Source organism: Microtus oregoni, unplaced genomic scaffold (genome assembly GCF_018167655.1).
Source record: "Microtus oregoni isolate MIOR12 unplaced genomic scaffold, Mior012 000001F_ref0000356, whole genome shotgun sequence".
Lineage (NCBI taxonomy): Eukaryota > Metazoa > Chordata > Mammalia > Rodentia > Cricetidae > Microtus > Microtus oregoni.
The window spans coordinates 12,960,056-12,983,801 of record NW_024543060.1 but is presented as its reverse complement, the minus strand read 5'-3'; positions in this window follow the sequence as shown (position 1 = coordinate 12,983,801).

Sequence of the window (23,746 nt, the reverse complement as noted above, 5' to 3'; positions counted from 1 at the left end):
CTGAAACTCGCTATGTAGACCAGCTGGCCTCAAACTTAAGAAATATCCACCTGTCTCTGCCTTCTGAGTGCTGGGATTGAAAGTGTCTGCCACTATGTCTGACCGCGATTTTTTAAAATCTACTATAAATACAATAACTATTTCTGCAGATCCATAGTTAGCCTTGACATAAAGTAGTATCAACCCAGTTTTGTTCATCCTCCTCAAAATTCCTTTGGCTACTAAAAGCACTTTTATTTCCACGTGGATTCTAGAATCTCTTACCTTCAAGAAGAAAGCCTCATTAATTTCTTATTTTAGAAGTTACATTGATCCTAAAAGTTATTTTGAATGAAATCAATACCTTAATATTGACACAAATATAGTGTACCTCTCCATTTCTTTATATAGTCTCTTATTTGTCAGAAAACTTTTATCCTTTTTCTATATACAAATTCTATACCTATTTTGCTAGGTTTGTCACTGTTTCATGCCTCATATTAGAAACTGTCATTATTTATGCAGTGTTTTGATTGATGCTGATAGCTTATAAACCATATATAACTTTTATAGAATAAGCTTATATCATTGACCTTGGTAAGATTTTTCCATTATTCTTCCTGTTTATCTTCTATTGAAAATAGATTTCTTTCATTCAATATCCTCTAATTACAGCTTAATCTTCCCCAACTCATACCAGATCTTCCCCACATCCCCTCCCATCTGAATCGACTCTCTCTCTCTCTCTCTCTCTCTCTCTCTCTCTAAAAATAATAAAATGAGATAAAACAAAATAAACAAATCAGAATAGGACAAAAAACAAAAAAAAAAAGAGGAAAAAGAAAAAAACAAAGCCGAAGACACACATACAGATGCAGATATTCATGATACAGAAATCTCATTTTAAAAAAACCCAAAACCATAATGAATCTACAAAATATCTGTAAAGCTTTTTTTTTAATTCCCTGGCAAAGCATTAGAAGACAAAGAACCTCCAAAAACGTCATTGAGTTCCATTTAAATTGTCTTGGACATTCATTGCTGGGCACTGGAACTAACTACCCTTAAGAGTGGTCTGCATACCTCGCAAGACTCCCTTGGGGAAAACTAAATTTTCATTTACAAGTGGTTATCAGTTGGAAATAGCTTCTGCTTTAGGAACAAGGCCATGTGCCCACTTCCCCTCTCAGCACTGGGATCCCATTTGGCTCACACCCCTGCAGGCCCTATGCTTGCTGCTCCAGACTCTGAGTACACATCTACATTGGTCTTACTGCGTTCCGACAGCCTTATTGCCTTAGTGTCCTCCAGCCCCTCTGGTTCTTACATTCCTTCCACCTCCTCTTCTACAGTCTTCCCTGAGCCCTGAGAGGAGAGATTGATGAAGCATTTCATTTAGTGTTCCAAGGTCTCTCACTCTCTGTACATTGACTGGCTGTGGGTCTCTGTATTTGCTCCACCTACTGTAGGAGGAAGCTTTATTTGAGGATGACTGAGCAAGGCACTGATCTATGAGTATAGCGAAATGTCATTAGGAGTCACTTTATTACCATGTTCTATCAGTAGGACAGAACTATTTGGTTTCCCCCTGGGTCCCTGCACTCTTTAGTCTCAGGTTCTTGGCTACCCAATCAGTGTTTGGGATGGGTTCCAGCTCATGCAGGGAGCCTTTAACCCCATCAGATACTGGTCCATTACTCCCGTAAGCTTTCTGCTACTGCTGGACTCATGCATCTTACAGGCATGTAAGATCTTACAGCCACTGTAGATCAAAGGGTTTGTATCATTTTCATGGATTCTATCAAACCTCTACATTGATGATCTTTGTTCACCAATACCTGTTTGCCCTTTCCTTTCTGATATGGGTGTTATTGCCTAATTACCTTCCCTATTTCGGGGCTAAACTCACATTTAACATGAAGTAGACACCTGTCTTTCCTTTCTGATTTTAGAGGGAAGTATTCTGTCTTTCTATGCGGTAACTTTAGGTTTTTCCTAGAAGCTTTTGGCAAGCTAACTCTCCCTTTGTCTTACTCTGCTGAAAGATATATTTATATATATATATATATATTAAAGGATGTTGGACTTTTTCCAATGCTTTACTGTTTATTGAAATTATTGAAAAATTGTGCAGTTTTCTTTTTGTTTGTTAATATGTTAGATTACAGTGATTGACTTTTTAATGAATTTGTGGCACAAACCTCACCGAGTCAAGATAAACGCTTTCTAACATAAACTGAATGCGTTTTTCTGAACCACCTTCCAGGCTTTCTACTCTTCGTGCATGAGCAACATTGGTCTATGGTTTCCTCTCCTCGTAGGCACTTCCAGTCTTTGATGCCAGGATACTGCAGCCCTCTAAGATAATCTGGTAATATCCTCACTTCTTCAGTTTATTGAAAGAGTGATATTTTTCATTAAATATATGGTACAATTTGCCAGTGAAGAAACTGAGGTCTGTAATTTGTATGGATATGCATGAAATAATTCTGTACTCCAGATAGTTACTCGGGTTAGCTGTTTCTTCTCAAACTATGAGAGCTAGTCTTGTAAAGAATCTCTCCATTCCATTCAAATTGCCAGGTTTATTAGTCAATAGCTACCTACTCTCTATATGTCTACCTTTTGTTAGTCAATATTGCCTCTAATGCTCATATAATATCTATGTCATGACAAGCTTTTGGTCTCAGATAATTTGATCTTTATACAAATTTAAATTGCTTCTTTTTGTTTTGATTTTATGCTTTGGTTTCATTTGAGCATCTTTATCTAGTTTCTTAGGATTAATGATATTTAATTCTAAAACCAAAGAGGAATGGTAAGTCTGTGGTTAGATGGGTTTTCTTAGTCCTGCTTGGTTTGACTATGGGCCAAGCAATACCCAACTCCCAATTAATTCATTCCCAATACAAACCAGGAAATAAAAGTTGCTTTTCTCACTGTTCCTCTCAGGGCAGTGTTGGCAAGATGGCAATACTTGTGTGCTGACTTTGGGCTAGGTGGCATAAGGCAGATTTCCGTGATGCTATATGCTGCTCTTCCAGTGTTCTGGAACTGAATCCGGTTTAGGTTAATGGTACCAAGCCACAGCTAAATCTAGGAAAATCTGTGACACCATTTGAGATTAAAAATAACCAGTAGTTCTAGAAAATTTGATAAGAGGAATTGAAATCTCAACACGTTGTTTCTTCCAAGACATCTCCAGTATCCAGGGCGGTTTGAGCGGCAGATGGACATCACTGATCTCCACGAGTGACTGACTGCTGTGCTCACTGTTTTTACCCATAGTTATTTGTGTCTTGGCGATCTCAAAAGTCACTCAGCTTTAAGCATCTTCGGTTTCAAAGTCACAGTGTCTTCCACACCACACTTCTTCACGAGCTTATTTGTGAGTTGGAGACCAAGACTGGAAGTCACTCCCGGCCATTTCCTTTAAGCAACACTGTCCTCCTGCTCCTGGGTCATCCCTGCTTTAAAGCCTTAGGGAGATGTTGGGAAGACACATCTCCAATGACCTCAAACGAGCGCTCAATCATAAGGACAGGAAAACTTAAGGACAAAACGCTGATTCTTCCTCCAAGTTAGAGGCAATTTGGGCAGGTCTCATTGCTTCTGCATGCAACTCTTTCATTGTTTATAAAATGTAGTTATGTTGTAAAATATGTCATCTGCTGTCCCCCTATAGCACCAATCCAAATTAGGACTTAAAACGTAGTATGCAGAATTCTGAAACTCGCCCAGTGATCCAGCCATCTATACTGGCAAATGTCAGTAGATATTGGGTAATGCATAAACCAATATTTGTCCTTAAAATACTCAGTTTCAGGAAGTGACTTGCTCTGAAATAAGCTGCTTGCAAACACATGAGGTGACGCAGACTGCAGGTCTAAGTGATAACAATTGGGAAGCAGACTTTAGAGAATCTGTACAATGGGAGCAAAGCCATGATGTTGCTTTTTACCCAGGAAAGCTCCCCTGGAGAGAGGTGGCTTACTATTAAAAATAATGTTACAGGAGTTCAGAATAATTGAAAAATTCGTTTTTGTGGCTGGAAGAAAGAAGCACTATAATTATAATTGTGCATTAGTGTAGCCTAAAGAATTCCTCCATGTTTTATTGATTTATAGTACTCTTAGAAACTTGTTTAATGCACTCATGTAATAAATGTATATGTGATATGGGATTCCCTCTGTATGTTGTGATTACCATTAATGAATAGAGAAAACTGGCTTGGCCTGGCTGGGAGAAGAAAGGGCAGAGTCAGAGAGAGAAGCCATGGAGCCCAGCTGGAGCCAGAAGAAACTTTAGCTGGTAAGCCACTGCCACGTGGTGATATGCAGATGAATAGAAATGGGTTATATTTATATGTAAGAGTTAATATGTTAGCAATAAGAAGCTAGAGTTAATGGGCCAAGCAGTGATTTAATTAATCCAGTTTCTGTGTGATTATTTTGGGACTAAGCGGCCTCCTTACTACATATATGCACATGCATGTGTACACATGTGCGTGTGCAAGTGCCTGCTTATATACTTTCAACACAAGTACACGTGTGAGTCTGCATGTGTGTGTTTACGTGTCTGTTTTCAACACAAATACACATGTAGGTGTGTTGTGGATATTGACATATATGTGTTAATACAATTTTTGCCAGCTCTCTATATCTATGAATTCCACATCTGAAAATTTACCCAACAGTGAATCAAAACTATTAGAAAAAATGTAATTATATAAAAGATTGGGGAGACGCAGGTAAAAAAAAATTATATAAAAGATACATAGACTTTTTTTTTCTTGTTGTTATAGCCTCTTATCATCTATTGGGAATTGGCTCCAGGAACCCCTGCAGGTACTAAATTATACAGATGCTAAGTCCTTTCTATAAAGAAAATTGCATACATATAATTATACATATCTTTCCACATACTTTAAATCATCTCTGGGTAGTATACAGTGCCTGATACAATTCAAATAATATAGATAGTTGCTGTCCTATATTTGTTAAAAGGATAATACATATTTGTTGACTTGATTTGGCCTAAGGTGGGATAAGCCAGATTCCTGAGGTGACCATAAGTCTACATGGATTTAGTACAGACAGATGATAATACTATACATAATACAATTTTGTTAATAATGCCTTTGTTAACTCTTTGAGAATTTCAAAGAATGTATTTTGATTGCATTTACCCCCCAACTCATTCCAGATCCACCCACACCTTTTTCCCACACCCACCCTACTTCATGTGTGTTCTCTTCTTTAAACCCATTCAGTCCAATTTGCTCTGCCCATATACTATTGAGCACTGGTCCTAAACCAAGGACCACATCCTTAAAGAAAACTGGCACTTCCTTTCCTAATGGCTATCAAACGCCAATAGCTCCTCAGCTATGGGTGGGACTTCATGCCCACCTTCTCGTTTCTAGGCAGGGAGTTTACCTGCCCTGAGCTTTTGCAGGTCTTATACACGAGATCGAACTCATTACGCGTTCACATGTGTGGCTGTCCTGTGGTATCCACCAAACACAGTCGCCTTGGCATCAGCTACTACTCCGGCTCTTACAGTCTTTCTGTCCCCTCTGCAACAATGATCCCTGAGGTCTTGTGTAAGGATGTAAAACACACAGGGTTTAATATTTCTCAGTCTTTGCATTTGACCAGGTGTGGATCTCTGGGTTAACTGCCATCTACCACTAAAATGAATTTCTCTGATGAAGGCTATGAGCTTCACTGATCTACAGATACAGCAATAAGTTATTAGGAAATGTTTTTATACTATATGCATTTAGCAGAATAATAGTAATTAGTTCTCCCCTTAGGCTTATGAGCAATCTATACACAAGCTTTTGGCCCAGATTCAGATTCTATCACGTGGGACTAGGCCTTCAACCCAAACAGAAAGCAGTTGCTAACTCTGCTAGCAGTCATGCAGCTATAACACCAGTTGGCATGACTGTTCAGGACAGCCATTGTTGTGGCTCATAGCATTTGCAGATGGGCAAGAGCAATGACTGCTTTTTCTCTATGGCAGTATGCATAACACACAACAATGCCATAAAAGGTAGACAGTCGGGTTGAAACTTCCTGCTTGATTTGCCCCATGTTTTAAGATATGAGTATGTGGTATTCTCAGCAATAGGGTCTTTTCCTCAAGTTCTGAAGCGTAACTAAGAATAACGGCTTGAGGATACATTCAAATAATCAGTATCTTACTACTGAGATAATTGCTCACCCATATCTGTTGCTGCTCTATTCACAAGAGCCAGGAAATGGAAACAGTTTATTTACCCATCAACTGATGGACAGTGAAAATGTGGTACATTTGCACCACGGAATGTTATTCAGTTATTACAAAGCAAATGAAAATATGAAATTCACTGGTAAATCGTCTTAAGTGAGGTAACCCAGGCCCAGAAAGACATCACTTGTTTTTCTCATACATTAATGGTGACTTTGAATCTTTAGTTATGTGTGCTTCATGTGTAATATTGATGGAGGTCAAGAAATTAGTAAGGATCTATAGGGAAGAAAGAAGAAAGATAGAATGTACATGTAGAATTGAAGGGGGCAAATGTTCTAATGGAACAGTTAAAATCAAATGGGAGACCAGGGCAGAGGAGGAAATAGGGGCAGGGGTAACCTTAAGCTTTTGAAAAAGTCCTAAGGAAACATACTACTGTAGATAGTTCCTAAAATATACAGAGACATGATCTTCTAAAGTAGTTTCCATCCATGGTTGGTTGAAACTATTCATAGACAACACACACGTATTGAGGAGACAATCATGTCCCCAGTGAAACAATACAACTATTTCTGGCCATTTGCAACCTTTTATATACCACAAATAATCTAGGGATGTTTGCAGCTAGCACAAAAGAGATATACAGGTCATAAGCAAACACTGTCTTCTGGTTCTCAGCACATTCACCTCAGAATAGCTGTTCTCACAGAAAGCCACATAAAGTACCTCGAGCAAAGGGATGTGATGCTCCCTTTCTAAAGTGAATTATAGACTCAAGCTTTCTAAATAAGAACACAATATGCAAAAAAAAAAGAACATGATATGCTAAGTAAGTCGTCTGGGAACAGGCAGAGAGCACCATCTCTGACAACACTTGGGATGTTTACTTGTTTAAAACAGATACCCCATTCACAGAAACCAGAGTATCTGATGGTGCCTCTTCGGCTCTGAAGTATGAAAGGCACCTGCAGAGCATAGAGATTTTGTAGTAGTAATTCAGTCAGATATTTCTATTAACCTATGTGGGATAGAAATTATATGCAATATATGTAATAATTAATATATATGAAAATATATATTATATATGTATGGCATGTATATCTTCTAGTAAAACTACATTAAATTTTTAGCCATTTCAACCGGAAACTGGGATCCAGGTTGCCAGTGTTCCCGACAAGGTCACTTGGATGTCCCTAAACCAATACGGATTTATCTTAAACTGAAATCTGGATCTTCCCCTTCTTCCTGACTGTTCAGATGCCATAAGTGGCATCGGCAATTGTCTATCAGCCTCACACCCCAAAGCCTGGAGTCACACTTGGCACACCCCCTCCATCACATTCCACATGCAGCCCTCACCATACCTTGGCAACAGAATTTACTGGTAATTCAGTTTTGCTCACTCTCCCTTCCTGAGGCACTCTCCACTGAGAGAGCACTGTCTCACACCTGGGCTTCTACAGAACGTTTTTACGGTGTGAGGAGCAATCATAGTGATATTTGTCAAACACAAGTTAACTCACATTAGCATTTGCGCAAGATCATTGATAGGCTAAGCGACAGCATTTTCTTGAAAGGCCAGAATAACTTCCATGAACAGGTTCATGTACATTTGCCGCATATGCTGAGGTTTGAATGTATTGCTCCTCAAATTCATGTGTTAGAATTTTGGTCCAAGGGCGCCAGACGCACACAGGCGCAGCTGCGACGGCGCCAGACGCGGCTGAGCGGCGGCCAGACCCAAGCAGCTGGGACAGGCGTGCAATAAGGAGAGCAGATCGCCCTACTACAATTGAATCAAAGAGGTAGGCCTTTGGTTGGCCAGGTCACTGGCACAAGGGGAGCCTGGTCCTGTCCTGAAGATCCTTCGGAGGGGTGAGAGGGTTCTTGGCCTGCAGCAGGAACCACGAAAGAGAGTGAGGGCATTTTGTAAGCGGAGCCCTTGGCCAGCAGGGAAACCTGATCCGGTTTCTAAAGGATCCATTGGATAGGATCAATAGGAGGAGATGGGCAGGCGCCAAGGCAAGAACTCACCCAATAATCCGAAAAACAACATGAAAACATCAGAACCCAATGATCTTACAACAGAAGTATTTGAACAACCTAACACAGAAGAAGTGGAAAAAATCGACTTTATGAAGATAATAGAGTCCCTTAAACAACAGGTAAAAAATGCCCTTATAGAAATGGATGAGAAGTATAACAAAAAGTTTGAAGAAATGAGTAAATACGTACATGATACCCTGGGAAACCAAGAAAAAACCATCAAACAGGTAATGGAAACAGTTCAAGAATTGAAAACTGAAATGAAGGCAAAGAAGAAAATACAAACTGAGGACCAGCTGGATATGGAAAATCTAGGCCAACGAGCAGAGTCTACAGAAACAAGCATAATCAATAGAATACAAGAGCTAGAAGAAAGACTCTCAGATGCTGAGGACACCATAGAGAAAATAAACGAACAGATCAAAGAAAACAGCAAAACCAACAAATTCTCAACACAAAACATTCAGGAACTATGGGACACAATAAAAAAACCAAACCTAAGAATAATAGGAATAGAAGAAGGAGAAGAGTCACAGCTCAAAGGCTCAGAAAATATTTTCAACAAAATTATGGAAGAAAACTTTCCCAACTTAAAGAAAGATATTCATTTAAATATTCAAGAAGCATACAGAACACCAAACAGACTGGATCAAAGAAAAACATCTCCTCGCCATATAATAATCAAAACACAAAATATACAGGTTAAAGAAAGAATATTAAGAGCTGCAAAAGAAAAAGGGCAAGTAACTTATAAAGGTAAACCGATCAGACTTACACCTGACTTCTCGATGGAAACTATGAAAGCCAGAAGGTCCTGGATAGAGGTTCTGCAGAAGCTAAGAGACCATGGATGCAAACCCAAACTACTATACCCAGCCAAGCTATCGTTCACTATCAACGGAGAAAACAAGACATTCCAGGATAAGAACAAATTTAAACAATACGTAGCCACAAATCCAGCCCTACAGAAAGTAATAGAAGGAAAATCGCAACCCAAGGAATCCAACACTGCCAACACTGCCTACAATAACCCAGGCATCTAATGACCCTTCACGAGCACATCTCAAAGAAAGGAGACACACAATCTCTACTACCAAAAGCAATAAGAATAACCGGAGTAAACAACCACTGGTCATTAATATCACTTAATATTAATGGGCTCAACTCACCTATAAAAAGGCACAGGCTAAAAGATTGGATACGAAAACAGGATCCAACATTCTGCTGTTTGCAAGAAACACATCTCAACCACAAAGACAGGCACCTACTCAGAGTAAAGGGTTGGGAAAAGGTGTTTCAAGCAAATGGTCCTAAGAAAAAAGCAGGTGTGGCCATACTAATTTCTAACAAAACTGACTTCAAACTAAAATCAATCAGAAGAGACCGAGACGGTCACTTTATACTCATAACAGGAACAATTCATCAGGAGGACGTCTCAATCCTGAATATATACGCCCCCAATATAAAAGCACCTACTTATGTAAAAGAAATATTACTAGAACTCAAGGCAGACATCAAACCACACACACTAGTAGTAGGAGACTTCAACACACCTCTCTCTCCAAGGGACAGGTCAATCAGACAGAAACCTAATAGAGAATTAAGAGAATTATTGGAGGTAATGAAGCAAATGGACTTAACAGACATCTATAGAACATTCCACCCAAATAGGAAAGAATATACCTTCTTCTCTGCAGCTCATGGAACCTTCTCAAAAATTGACCACATACTCGGAAACAAAGGAAACCTCCACAGATACAAAAAAATATCAGTGTCCACCTGTGTCCTATCAGATCATCACGGATTAAAGTTAGAAGGCAACAACCACGCTGCCCCCAAAAAACCGACAAACTCATGGAAACTGAACAGTCAACTACTGAACCACACCTGGGTCAGGGAAGAAATCAAGAAAGAAATTAAAGTCTTCCTTGAATTTAATGAAAATAAAGGGACAACATACTCAAACCTATGGGACACAATGAAAGCAGTGCTAAGAGGAAAGTTCATAGCACTAAGTGCCCACTTAAAGAAAACGGAGAATGCATACATTGGGGACTTAAAAACACACCTGAAAGCTCTAGAAAAAAAAGAAGCAGACGCGCCCAGGAGAAGTAGAAGACTGGAAATAATAAAACTGAGGGCTGAAATCAACAAAATAGAAACACAGAAAACAGTCCAAAGAATCAATGAAACAAAAAGCTGGTTCTTGGAGAAAATCAACAAGATCGACAAACCCCTATCCAAACTAATTAAACGACAGAGAGAGAACACGCAAATAAATAAGATCAGAAATGAAAAGGGGGACATAACCACAGACACAGAGGAAATTCAGAGAATCATTAGATCTTACTACAAAAGCCTGTATGCCACAAAACTGGAAAATACAAAAGAAATGGACATTTTTTTAAATAAGTATCATATACCAAAGCTAAACCAAGACCAGGTGAATGATCTAAATAGACCGGTTTCTCGCGAAGAATTAGAAATGGTTATCAAAAATCTCCCTTCGAAAAAAAGCCCAGGACCAGATGGTTTCAATGCAGAATTCTACCAGAACTTCCAAGAAGAATTAATACCTATACTCCTTAAGGTATTTCACAATATAGAATCAGAAGAGTCATTGCCAAATTCCTTCTATGAAGCTACAGTTACCCTGATACCAAAACCACAAAAAGACCCAACCAAGAAAGAGAATTACAGACCGATCTCACTCATGAACATCGACGCAAAAATCTTCAATAAAATACTGGCAAACCGAATCCAAGAGCACATAAGAAAAATTATCCATTATGATCAAGTAGGCTTCATCCCAGAGATGCAGGGCTGGTTCAACATACGCAAATCTATCAATGTAATCCACCATATAAATAAACTGAAAGAAAAAAACCATATGATCATTTCACTAGATGCGGAAAAAGCATTCGACAAAATTCAACACCCCTTTATGATAAAGGTCTTGGAGAGAATAGGGATACAAGGGTCCTACCTAAATATAATAAAAGCTATTTACAGCAAGCCAACAGCTAACATTAAATTAAACGGAGAAAAACTCAAAGCCATCCCACTAAAATCAGGAACACGACAAGGATGTCCACTCTCGCCATACCTCTTCAATATAGTGCTTGAAATTCTAGCAATAGCAATAAGACAACATAAGGAGATCAAGGGGATTCGTATTGGAAAGGAAGAAGTTAAGCTTTCGTTATTTGCAGATGATATGATAGTGTACATAAGCGACCCCAAAAATTCTACCAAAGAACTCCTACAGCTGATAAACAGCTTTAGTAACGTGGCAGGATACAAGATCAACTCCAAAAAATCAGTTGCCTTCCTATACACCAAGGATAAGGAAGAAGAGAGGGAAATCAGAGAAGCATCACCTTTCACGATAGCCACAAATAGCATAAAATACCTTGGGGTAACCCTGACCAAGGAAGTGAAAGATCTACTTGACAAGAACTATAAGTCTTTGAAGAAAGAAATTGAAGAAGACACCAGAAAATGGAAAGACCTCCCTTGCTCTTGGATTGGGAGGACCAACATAGTAAAAATGGCAATTCTTCCAAAAGCAATCTATAGATTCAATGCAATCCCCATCAAAATCCCATCAAAATTCTTCACAGATCTGGAGAAGACAATAATCAACTTTATATGGAAAAACAAAAAACCCAGGATAGCCAAAACAATCTTATACAATAAAGGTTTGTCTGGAGGCATTACCATCCCTGACTTCAAACTCTATTACAGAGCTACAGTATTGAAAACAGCTTGGTATTGGCATAAAAACAGAGAAGTCGACCAATGGAATCGAATAGAAGACCCTGACATTAACCCACAAACCTATGAACACCTGATCTTCGATAAAGGAGCTAAAAGTATACAATGGAAAAAAGAGAGCATCTTCAACAAATGGTGCTGGCAAAACTGGATGTCAATCTGTAGAAGAATGAAAATAGATCCATATCTATCACCATGCACAAAACTCAAATCCAAATGGATTAAAGACCTCAATATCAGTCCGAACACACTGAACCTGATAGAAGAGAAAGTGGGAAGTACTCTACAGCACATGGGCACAGGAGACCACTTCCTATGTATAACCCCAGCAGCACAGACACTAAGGGCATCATTGAATAAATGGGACTTCCTGAGGCTGAGAAGCTTCTGTAAAGCAAAGGACACTGTCACTAAGACAAAAAGACAACCCACTGACTGGGAGAAGATCTTCACCAACCCTGCAACTGACAAAGGTTTGATCTCCAAAATATATAAAGAACTCAAGAAACTAGACCGTAAAAGGCTAATCAACCCAATTATAAAATGGGGCACTGATCTGAACAGAGAATTCTCAACAGAAGAACTTCAAATGGCCAAAAGACACTTAAGGTCATGCTCAACTTCCTTAGCGATCAGGGAAATGCAAATCAAGACAACTTTAAGATACCACCTTACACCTGTCAGAATGGCTAAAATAAAAAACACCAATGATAGCCTTTGCTGGAGAGGTTGTGGAGAAAGGGGTACACTCACCCATTGCTGGTGGGAATGCAAACTTGTGCAACCACTCTGGAAAGCAGTGTTTCAGTTTCTCAGGAAATTCGGGATCAACCTACCCCTGGATCCAGCAATACCACTCTTGGGAATATACCCAAGAGAGGCCCTATCATACAACAAAAGTATATGCTCAACTATGTTCATGGCAGCATTGTTTGTAATAGCCAGAACCTGGAAACAACCTAGATGCCCTTCAATGGAAGAATGGATGAAGAAAGTATGGAATATATACATATTAGAGTATTACTCAGCAGTAAAAAACAAGGACTTCTTGAATTTTGCATACAAATGGATGGAAATAGAAAACACTATCCTGAGTGAGGTAAGCCAGACCCAAAAAGAGGAACATGGGATGTACTCACTCATATTTGGTTTCTAGCCATAAATAAAGGACATTGAGCCTATAATTCATGTTCCTAGAGAAGCTAAATAAGGTGAATCCAAAGACAAACACATAGGCATCCTCAGGAATATTAACCTTCATCAGGCGATGAAAGGAGACAGAGACAGAGACCCACACGGGAGCACCGGACAGAAATCTCAAGGTCCAAATCAGGAGCAGAAGGAGACGGAGCACGAGCAAGGAACTCAGGACCACGAGGGGTGCACCCACACACTAAGACAATGGGGATGTTCTATTGGGATCTCACCAAGGCCAGCTGGCCTAGGTCTGAAAAAGCATGGGATAAATCCGGACTAGCTGAACATAGCAGACAATGAGGAATACTGAGAATTCAAGAACAATGGCAGTGGGTTTTTGATCCTACTGCACGTACTGGCTTTGTGGGAGCCTAGGCAGTTTGAATGCTCACCTTACGAGACCTGGATAGAGGTGGGCAGTCCTTGGGCTTCCCACAGGTCAGGGAACCCTGATTGCTCTTCGAGCAGATGAGGGGGGGGGGGGACTTGATCGGGGGAGGGGGAGGGAAATGGGAAGCGGTTGTGGGGACGAGGCAGAAATCCTTAATAAATAAATAAATTAAAAAAAAAATCCCAGGCTTACACTATTGTACAGTTCCTCAGAAGGATCAAAACCATTGGTATTTCCAGTTTTAGATGCTTACTGTGTATATTCACAGAGTCTTTACTGTATAAGCAACACCACAGTCTATATTTGTAAACTGTTTTTACTTTGAAAAATTAAAAAATATGATTCCATTGCATTTACATTGGCTCCCTTTTTTAATTCTATTATTTTCATTTTTATTTTTGAAAACATCCTGAACACAGTTTCTCCTCCCTCCACTCCTCCAGGTCACCTTCCCCTACTTCTCTTCTCCCCCAGATCAACTTCTCCTCTATTTTCCTTCAGAAAAGATCTGACCTCCCAGGGATATCAATTGAATACAGCATAATAAATTACAATAAGACTAGGCATAAACCCTTATATCAAGGCTGGATGAGGCAACCCAGTAGGAGGAAAAGTGTCCCAAGGGAAGGTGAAAGAATCAGAGATACCTTCCCTTTGCCCCCACTGGTAGGAATTCACAAAAACACAGAGCTTATAATCATCACATATACACAGCGGACCTAGAGCAAGCCCATAGCTTCTCCCTGATTGTTGCTCCAGTCTCTGTAGCCCCTACACGTGGTGCTTAGTTGATTCTGAGGGTAGTGTTCTGCTGTCTTTGACCACTCTATCCACTCTATCTCCTATAATTTTCCCCCTCCTTCAGCAGGCTTCAAAGGCAAGGAACAGGATGGAAATTTCCAGTTTGCTCGCTCTCTCTCTCTCTCTCTCTCTCTCTCTCTCTGCCTAATGTTTGACTGTGGATCTCTGCATCTGCTCATCAGCTACCAAAGGAATTCTCTGTGATGACAGTTGGGCTAGGCACCCGTCTGTGAGTATAGCAGAATATCATCAGGAAATCGTTAGGTATCATCCTTTTATTGATTTTTCCCCTTCCTAAGTCTCCGGGCTACCAAATCTCCAGTGCCTGGCCACCCAGGCAGTGTCGGGCATGGGTTCCCTCTTGTGGTGTGGGCCTCAAATTAGACCAGACATTGGTTGACACTCCCACAAATTCTGGGCCTCCATTGCCCCAGCACATTTTGCAGGCAGGACAGACTGAGACACCAACCCAACCACAAAATCTTCTACAGAAGTTACTCAGTTCCCCACCCCAGGTCAGACTGCATATCCTCCATAACTAAAAGTCCTCACTAGGACCACTCTCGTAGAATCCTGGGGGTTTCTACTGCACTCCACCCTTCCCCCAGATTGCAAATGCCCTCCAATTCTAGTCACCTCTGTCCATACTCTCGTCCTCCATTCCCCCCCATCTGATTCCTCTTGTTTCTATTCCCACCTGCCCCCAGTCTACCTGCAAAATTTATTCTATTTTCCCTTCCCAAGGATATCCAGGAGTCTCCCTTAGAGCCCTCCTTGTTACTTAGCCTTTTGGGGTCTATGGATTCTAGAATGGTTATCATTTAAGCAGCAGCTAATACCCACTTACAATGAGTACTATTCATGTTGGTCTTTCTGGGTCTGAGTTACCTCACTCTATATGATTGTTTTCTAGTTCCATTCATTTGTCTGCAAATTTCATGATATCAAAAAATTCTCACCAGCTGAGTAATACTCCATTGTGTAAATGTATCACATTTTCTTTAGCCATTTTTCAGTTGAGGGTCATCTAGGTTGAGTCCAGGTATGGTGGAACATCCTTTGGGTATATGCCTAGGAGTGGTATTGTTGGATCTTGGGGTAGATTGATTCCTAATTTTTTTGGAAGCCACCCTATTGATTTCCAAGGTAACCACCTTGGAACAAGTACAAGTTTGAAATTCCCACCAGCAGTGGAAGTGTATTCCCCTTGCTCCGCATCCCCTCTAGCCTGAGTTGTCACTTGTGTTTTTGATCTTAGCCATTCTGACAGATATAATAAGATGGAATCTCAGTGGTGTTTTACTTTGCATTTTCCTGATGGCTAAGGACATTGAACATTTTTAAAAGTGATTCTTGGCCATCTGAGATTTCTCTGTTGAGAATTCTCAGCTTAGATCTGTATCCCATTTTAAAACTTGATTTTTTTTTTGAGATTTAGTTTCTTGAGTTCTTTATATTTTGGATATTAGCACTCTATCAGATATGGAGTTGTTGAGAATATTTTCTCATTCTGTAGGCTTCTGTTTTATCCTACTGACAGCATTCTTTGCCTTGTAGAAGACTCCAGCTTTATGAGGTCCCACTTATTAATTGTTGATCTTAGTGCCTGTGCTATTGGTGTTTTGTTCAGTAAGTTGTCTCCTGTGTCAATGTGTTCACAAGGCTATTACCCACTTTCTCTTCTATCAGGTTCAGTGTATCTGGTTTTATGTTGAGGTCTTTGATCCACTTGGACTTGAATTTTATGCAGGGTGATAAATATGAATCTATTTGCATTCATCTACAAGCAGATATCCAGTTAGACCACCTCCATTTGTTGAAGGTGCTTTCTTTTTCTCTTCACTGTCTTTTTCTGGGCTCTTTATCAAAATGCAGGTGTCCATAGGTGTGTGGATTTATGTCTGGGTCTTCAATTTAATTCCATTGATACACCTATTTGTTTTTATGCCATTACTATGCTACTGTTATTATTACTACAACTGCTGCTATTATAGCTCTGAAGTAAAGCTTGAAATCAGTGTTGGTGACACCTCTGGAAGTTCTTTTATTGTACAGCATTGCTTTACCTATCCTGGAGATTTTGTTTTTCCATATAAAGATTAGTATTGTTCTTTTAAAGTCTATAAAGAATTGTGTTGGAATTTTTATGGGGATTGCATTGAGTCTGTAGGTTACTTTCGGTAGGATGGCCATTTTTACTTTGTTAAACCTACTGATCCATGATCTTTTCATCTTCTATTATCTTCTTCTGTTTCCTTCTTCAAAGACTTGAAGTTTTTAATCATACAGGTTTTTCACTTGCTTGGTGAGAGTTACCATGAGAAACTTTATATTATTTGTGGCTATCGAGAAGTGTGTTGGTTCTCTGATTTCTTTCTCAGTCCATTTGTCATTTGTATATAGGAGGGCTGCTGATTTTTTTGTTGTTGTTGTTAATCTTGTATCCAGATACATTGCTGATGGTTTATATCAGCTGTAAGAATTTGGGGTTGGTTGTATATAGTATCATATCATCTGCAAAAAGCAATACTTTGACGTCCTCCTTTGCAATTAGTGTCCCCTTGATCTCCTTCAGTTGTCTTCTTTAATTAATATATAGCATCTTGTCTCCTCTCTGTTGCTGTGATGAAACAGTGTGACCAAAAGCAACTTAAGGCAGGAAATGAAGCAGAAGCCATGGAAGAATACTGGCTGCCAGCTCAGTCCTAGGTTTCTGTTTAGTTAGCTTCGTTATACAGCTCAGGTACACATGCCTAGGTATGGTGTCACCCACTGTGGGCTGTGCCCTCTTGTATCAATTTACAATCAAGAAAATCCCCCATTGACAGGCCTACAAGTCAATATAATCTAGGTACTCTCTCAGTTAGATTCTTTTCTCAGATGACTCCACACTGTATTAATTTGAAAAAGCTAGCCAGGACACGTGGTGTTCCATATTAGGAAGCACCACAGCATATTAACCATACAAAATGAAGAATCTGATAGCTACTCAGTCCATAAGACTGTTTGTCTCAGTAGTTCCAATCTGTAGCTGCAAGCCCTAAGGATTCTTGGATAGTCATTCATCTTTAGTTCATATTGAAAGCCAGAAGTTCTGATACCAGCAAAAAAATACAGAGGTATCAGCAGCAGCAGCAGCAGCAGCAGCAGCAGCAGCAGCAGCAGCAGCAATGGCAGCTGAAGAACAGATGAACTTGCCAGAGGGGCACGAAGGCAGGCATACAAGGAGCCATAGTGTTTATCACAGTAGCAACAACGTAATGCACATGAATGGAACAAAGCAGCAGCAGCAGCAGCAGCAGCAGCAGCAGGTTTTCCTACTAGGTCCTCAGCCAAGGAATTTTGACAAGCTTTATAGTACTAGACATGAATTCCCTGCTGTGGATTGGGCCTTCAACCTTATCAGAAAGCATTCAGATACACACCTAACAGACATACCACTACTGCACAGTAGGAATCTTACCTGGAATGTTGACCTCATAGCCTGCAGGATTCAGAGCTGGTAATCCCATTGACAGTCTCTCCTCCCCAGTGGCCTGCATAGCCTCTTCTGGTCCTATATAAGACAGTTAGCATGCAGGAAACTTCCAACTCTGTTCAAGCTTGATTCCTCTATGTCCTTCAACCAAAAGAGTTACATATTCTTTTCATTCCTAGCTCACCATCTTTGCTGTATTTTTTTTTGTGTATTTATGCCCCTTATAGTTTCTAATTTTTCAAGGATAATTGAGTATTCTGATTTCAGCCGTGTTGTAGTTAGAGAAAAAGAAAATGAACGAGAATCAAGAAACCAATAAAACTCCAGGCAGAGAGAAGTGATAAAAAAATGTGAACAATCTTAGACGAAAAGTGTTTTAGGGGTTTTGAGTCAGACAAGAAGGAGAGAATTGGGGGAGCCAAACAGAGAGGTGAATATGAAAAATGGGCTGGGGTGGGGAGGTGGTTTATATTATTGAGATAAGCAAGAAACCAACCAGCCAGGTAAGCAAGTGAGAGAAAGGCAAGGCCAAGTCATGCAGCAGAGTAGACGATCTGAATTCAGGGTGTTAAAGCTCGAGTAGGTTATGCATTGACTTAGGTTTTTATAGGAGCAGTTGGGTACAGATGTCACTCTGGATGCTGCTCCTGGTCGCCAGCCCATTCAGCTTTAGGGATCTTCTGCCTCTTGCCATTGAAAAGCTACAAGACGAGTGAATAAAATGGCAAGTATGAGCTTTTATCTCTCCCCGGAGTTCTGCAGTTCATTTCATGAAGAGAGTTTAAGTGCATCAACTCATCAAGAATAAGATGAAGGGTTAGGTGCCATTTAAAAACCAGGCATGGTTGTTTTAGACCATGTCCAAGTACAGTTTTGTGCTGCTTAACATTTAAGAGAAAAACAATTTCAATGAAATACTTCCCTTTCTTCTGCTTCTCAATTTTTAAATACAAATCCCCTTTGTTTAAAAATAAGAGCCAACCCGAGTGTGAATTGAAGTTAGAGGCAAGTCTCTGAAGTTGCTAGATTCTACTCTTGGCAGATTCATGGCCATTTTCCAGATTCTCTGCTGGAATGTGTGAGGTCACTTCCAGGATGAGTTCTGGTATTCCCCATTTATTCTCTGTACATAGACTGATGAATATTAGATCAGTTGTTGGATGACTCTCTAGTAGCTGTGTCCTGGGTGTTTCCCTGGATCTCATGAAGCTGGAACTCTGTTATCTTTTACACTTGGATCTTTATTGACATCTTTTCTGATTTGCATAATACATGAATGTGTAATCTTTTGGAAAGCATTTACTTTCTCTCTACTGGAAACCCTGGGTTAAAAAACTCAGCCAAGCCATTGTGTTCTGTGTAGGGATAAAAGAACAGAATCCAAGTGTTAGCAACAACAAAAACTTGATTGTTTTGAACTTGACTCTGAGACTACACAGTGAATAGCCCAATCACAGTGTAAACACAGAGACTTTGGGGATTGTTGGTGAAAGAATGGGAATAAATCCATAGTGTCTGGTGTAGATGGAGACTGTGCTTTTGTTTTTCAGCCTCCCTGACCCAAATAATCACACAGAAACTATACAAACTACAACACTGCTTGCCCAATGGTTTATGAGTATTGCTAGTGAACTCTTATATCTTAAACTAACCCATTTCTATTGCTCTGTGTGTCGCTTACTAGGCTGTGGCTTACCTGTAAGTTTCCAGCATCTGTCTCCTTCAGCAGCTACATGGCATTTCCTTGACTCAACTACTCTCTCTATCTATCTCTGTTCAGATTTCCTGGATGACATTACTTTTCTAAGTTATTGACCAAAGTAGCTTTATTCATCAACCAATAAAACAACACATATACAGAAGGACATCCCACATGAGTTTGGGCTCAAATTATTCTTCCTGCACTGTGGCTCTTGTATGATGCCCAGCACAGTAGCAGAAGGTCTAAAATTTTGAGTGATGCCAGCCAGATCCATGTTGCTTTTACTTCTTCCAGAAGTTTCTAGCCCATATCCTCAACTTGAGATGCCAAACTCTTGGATATATATTGTTCTTTGTAGTCATATCTTGAGGTTACAGCATTTATTAGTGACCTGTTGTGATAGCTCTTCTAATTTTACCAAGGACACCTACCCCAAACCACCATATTTAATATTGCAACAGGGTTGGGCTCCCATTCATATGTGTGTATGTGTGTGTTTGTGTGTATGCTTGTATGTGTGTGTGTGTATGTGCGTGTGCATACCCTTTAATACCATGTCACTTGTTTTTTAGGCTCACTATCTTTATTTTCTTTTCCCTTTTAGAATGTGAGCCTCAGAATTAGGAGCTATCTGCTGCTCACGTGTCCTGCAAATTCATTTAACACGATGCCTGAGACAGAGAGAGTCGATGACTCATAAGTCATTATTAAATGTTATGAATTCATAAATGACATTTCAAAGTAAGAATAGGTCATTTAAAGTTAGCTGCCAAGATTATGATTTTGAACATCTAATTAATTCAAATCTTCAACTAGACTATACTGTGACTATTTTAGGTTGCATATCTACCAATGTCATAAGGTTTCGTATGATGATTTCCTTATCAGCCATTATATATTAGTCTTATTTTCTGGCTACCAAAGCCATAATTCTAGATATGAGCTCATTAATATATGATTTGATCTGAAGTGGTTCAGTTCCCATAGTTATGTGATATCTTGACATCTTTTCAGTGTGTGCCTCTTTCTGTTTTATTTTCGTGTAGCTATCTTTCTGCATCGTACTAGTAGACAGCAATTAAGAACAGTTCATAATGAACTGTAAAATGCTATACAAATTCTCATCTTTTAGCTAGTCTGTTCTCACAGTGTAAGTAAGCTCTTAGCTCTGTTAGAGTCGGGTACAGCTTGTGAGGACTTACTGTCATGAAATACAAATCTCCTTGCCTCTGGCAAATGATGCCTTCTGCTTTCCTTGCCCCAGCTTTCTCTCTAATCATTCTTTGCAGCTTCAGCAGTTTCCCCTCCTAAAGCCCAACTCTGACTACTTAAATATTGTTTCATAACTTTTTCTTGTCTCCAGAATCTGTATGAACTAAGTAACAGTCCTCAAGTTCCCCACTGAAAACATTTTTAATCACCTCCTCTTATCCCCAAGGCCTTGTATCATATTCTTTTTCATATTCCTGGAAAGCCAGTAGGATCTTTGTTTCCCTCCATGTAGTCTGGGCATGCCTGTTTCTGCCACCTGGCTCAGGCTGACTTTTCTGGTGTCTATGCTACAGGGCCTGGATTTTATCTGTCCAATACTTTTCATCTTTCCGCAGCCACCTTTCAAATGAAGTCTTTCCTAATTTCTCTCACTGGATGTGTCTCGAAACCATGATAATTTTATAATTCCAACAAGCACCTGATTTCTTACAAATGGATTTTGTTTTGTGTGTGATGTCCCCCCTGCTCTACTAGAAGTCCCTATGGACAGGAAGTAAAGACAGGGGCCAAATGAATGTGTTGGTGCTGGTGTGTGATATTTCATTGTTATACTGAATTGAGTCAAAGCATATTCAAAATATCTGAATCTCTCCCATCCTTTTATTTGGCTTTACCTCAAGAACATTTAACGCTCAGCATATGAGACTTTGAGGAATCACCTCATGAGATTGTCTCATGAATATGTAGTTTTCATTTAGCCTGAAAATGAAGTAAAAATAAAAATAACTTAATGTGTATAAAAGCACTTCAAAAATAAAACATAACATGAATATGAAATATTTTTATTTTATAGCTCTAGCTCAGTGCCAGAAATGTAATTGGCACTTCATATTTTTTTCTGGATTAGATGAAATGGAAAATTAGTTGGATATTTGAGTTGTAATGTAATGGAAAGTCCACGGCCTCTCTTGGGCACTTCCTCTGAATCACTTTTTAGCAAGTTCCTGAGACTATCAGAAGCAGGACAGTTCTTTCACTTGAGAAGTTTAGTGTCCAATGGGGAGGAAAATTATGTAAGTGATATTTTCATTCTGCTATGATTGGCAGTATGCAAAGGTGTATGAACATAAAGGAAAGGCAATTAACCTATTTGAATGTCCAAGGAAGACTTATTGGAGACTGTTTTAAGGTGAGTCTTGAAGCATGCTGAAGAACTGAATGGGACATTAAAGACAGATGCTTTGGTTATTGTGCAGGGGGGAGAATGACATCAGCTCCATGGTGGTGGTAACTGTGTCTGTTTGAGAAGTCACAAGGTCTTTGGTTTCATTGAAGTGCATAGTAGGGGGTGTCAGCATGGTTAAAAGGGACCCTGTAAGGAGGCAGGGTATAGAGCATTGATGAGCTGGGCTTTCACTCTGTAGGCAGAGTGGAAAGCAGTGTGACGGTTCATAGCTGCCTTGGATAGCAGTAATAAGGTGGGAGACTGGACTGTTTAACAGGTAAGGTTAGCAACTGAAACTCTGCCAGCCATATCAGAGATGAGGAAGAGAGAATTATTTTTTCTGAAAAACAATTAGAAGTCAATTTTTTCCTAAAATATAATTAGAAGTCCAGCAGTGGTGGTACCTTTAATTTCAGCACTTGGGCGGCAGAACCAGGCGTATCTTTGTGAGTTCTAGGACAGGCAGACTGTTAAACAGAGAAACCCTGTCTCAAAAACAAAACAAAACAAAAAAGCAAAACAAAAAATAGAAAGTAAGATTGGTAGGACCTTTGTGATAGGTAAATATGGGGTGGGAGAGAAAAAGGAGTAAGAAAGCCAAGAGCCATACATGGGTTCACCCTTGACAGAGCTGATAACACATAATGAAGACAGGTTCACAACCAGAGATTGTGTGTGTTAAAGTTAAGGAGAGTCTTCTGAGTGGCAGCTGAGGCATCCTGTGAGTGGTCAGTTAGATATCACCCCTGGTAGTTGATGTGATCACTAAAACTCTGAGCTGATGAGGCAGTATAGAGTATAGAGATATTCACTCATAGAGAAGGAGAGCAAGAAACTCACCAGCCAAAGACAGAGAGCTTGACTGGTGTGACAAGAGGTGACAAATCTCATTAGGAGGAAGGGTCAAGAAGGTAGAAAGCTGGCCTGGAAGATCAGCGGACCTAGTGGTTAGCAGATTTAAGGAGGAAGGTGGAGTCTGAGGCCAAGGCTTCAAATACAATATAGGTAGCATGATAGACATGTAGTAAAACAAGAAGAACTTAAACTTGCCAGTGGGGTTGACTCTATGATTGCTCTTTGGGACCCATGTTGAAGACATTTCAGTGAAGTGATTGAGAGTGAACCACATTGCCAGTGACTGAGACATGGACCACAGGAAGGGAGCAGAGACAGTGTGTGGAGCACCCATTCAGGAAGCTCCTTTGCTAGAATCGAAGCAGATGCTTGAAGGTGGAGGCCAGAGGTAGCTAAGCCAACGCAGGAGATTTTCTCCCCATAAAACAGGGGTTACAAAAAAAACATAAATAAAACAGGGGTTACGCTCTTTGGTGCAGGTCAAAGTGCATTTTGTATTGTAGATGGAGCATACATAACTTCATAATTTCGTGTGTAGAAAGATATAAATCAAGTTTCCTATAGGACAATTAATTGTACTATCAAGTCTTGGTGTTTCCAAGCGCATAGTAATCTCCCTGGCCCAGTTCAGATTCTATGGAAACAATTCAGAATTGAGTCAGACATTTTTTCTTTTCCTTTCTTGTCTTCACACTGATTCTAAGATCTAGGGCGTGTGTTTGAAGACTCTGGTTATTACTCACCTGCCTAAGCTGTGATTGCAGAAATGCCACATTTCTGCTCTTTGGCTGTCTCTGGGAATATCTAACTTTCACTTAGTATAAAAATCATATGCAGCTACAC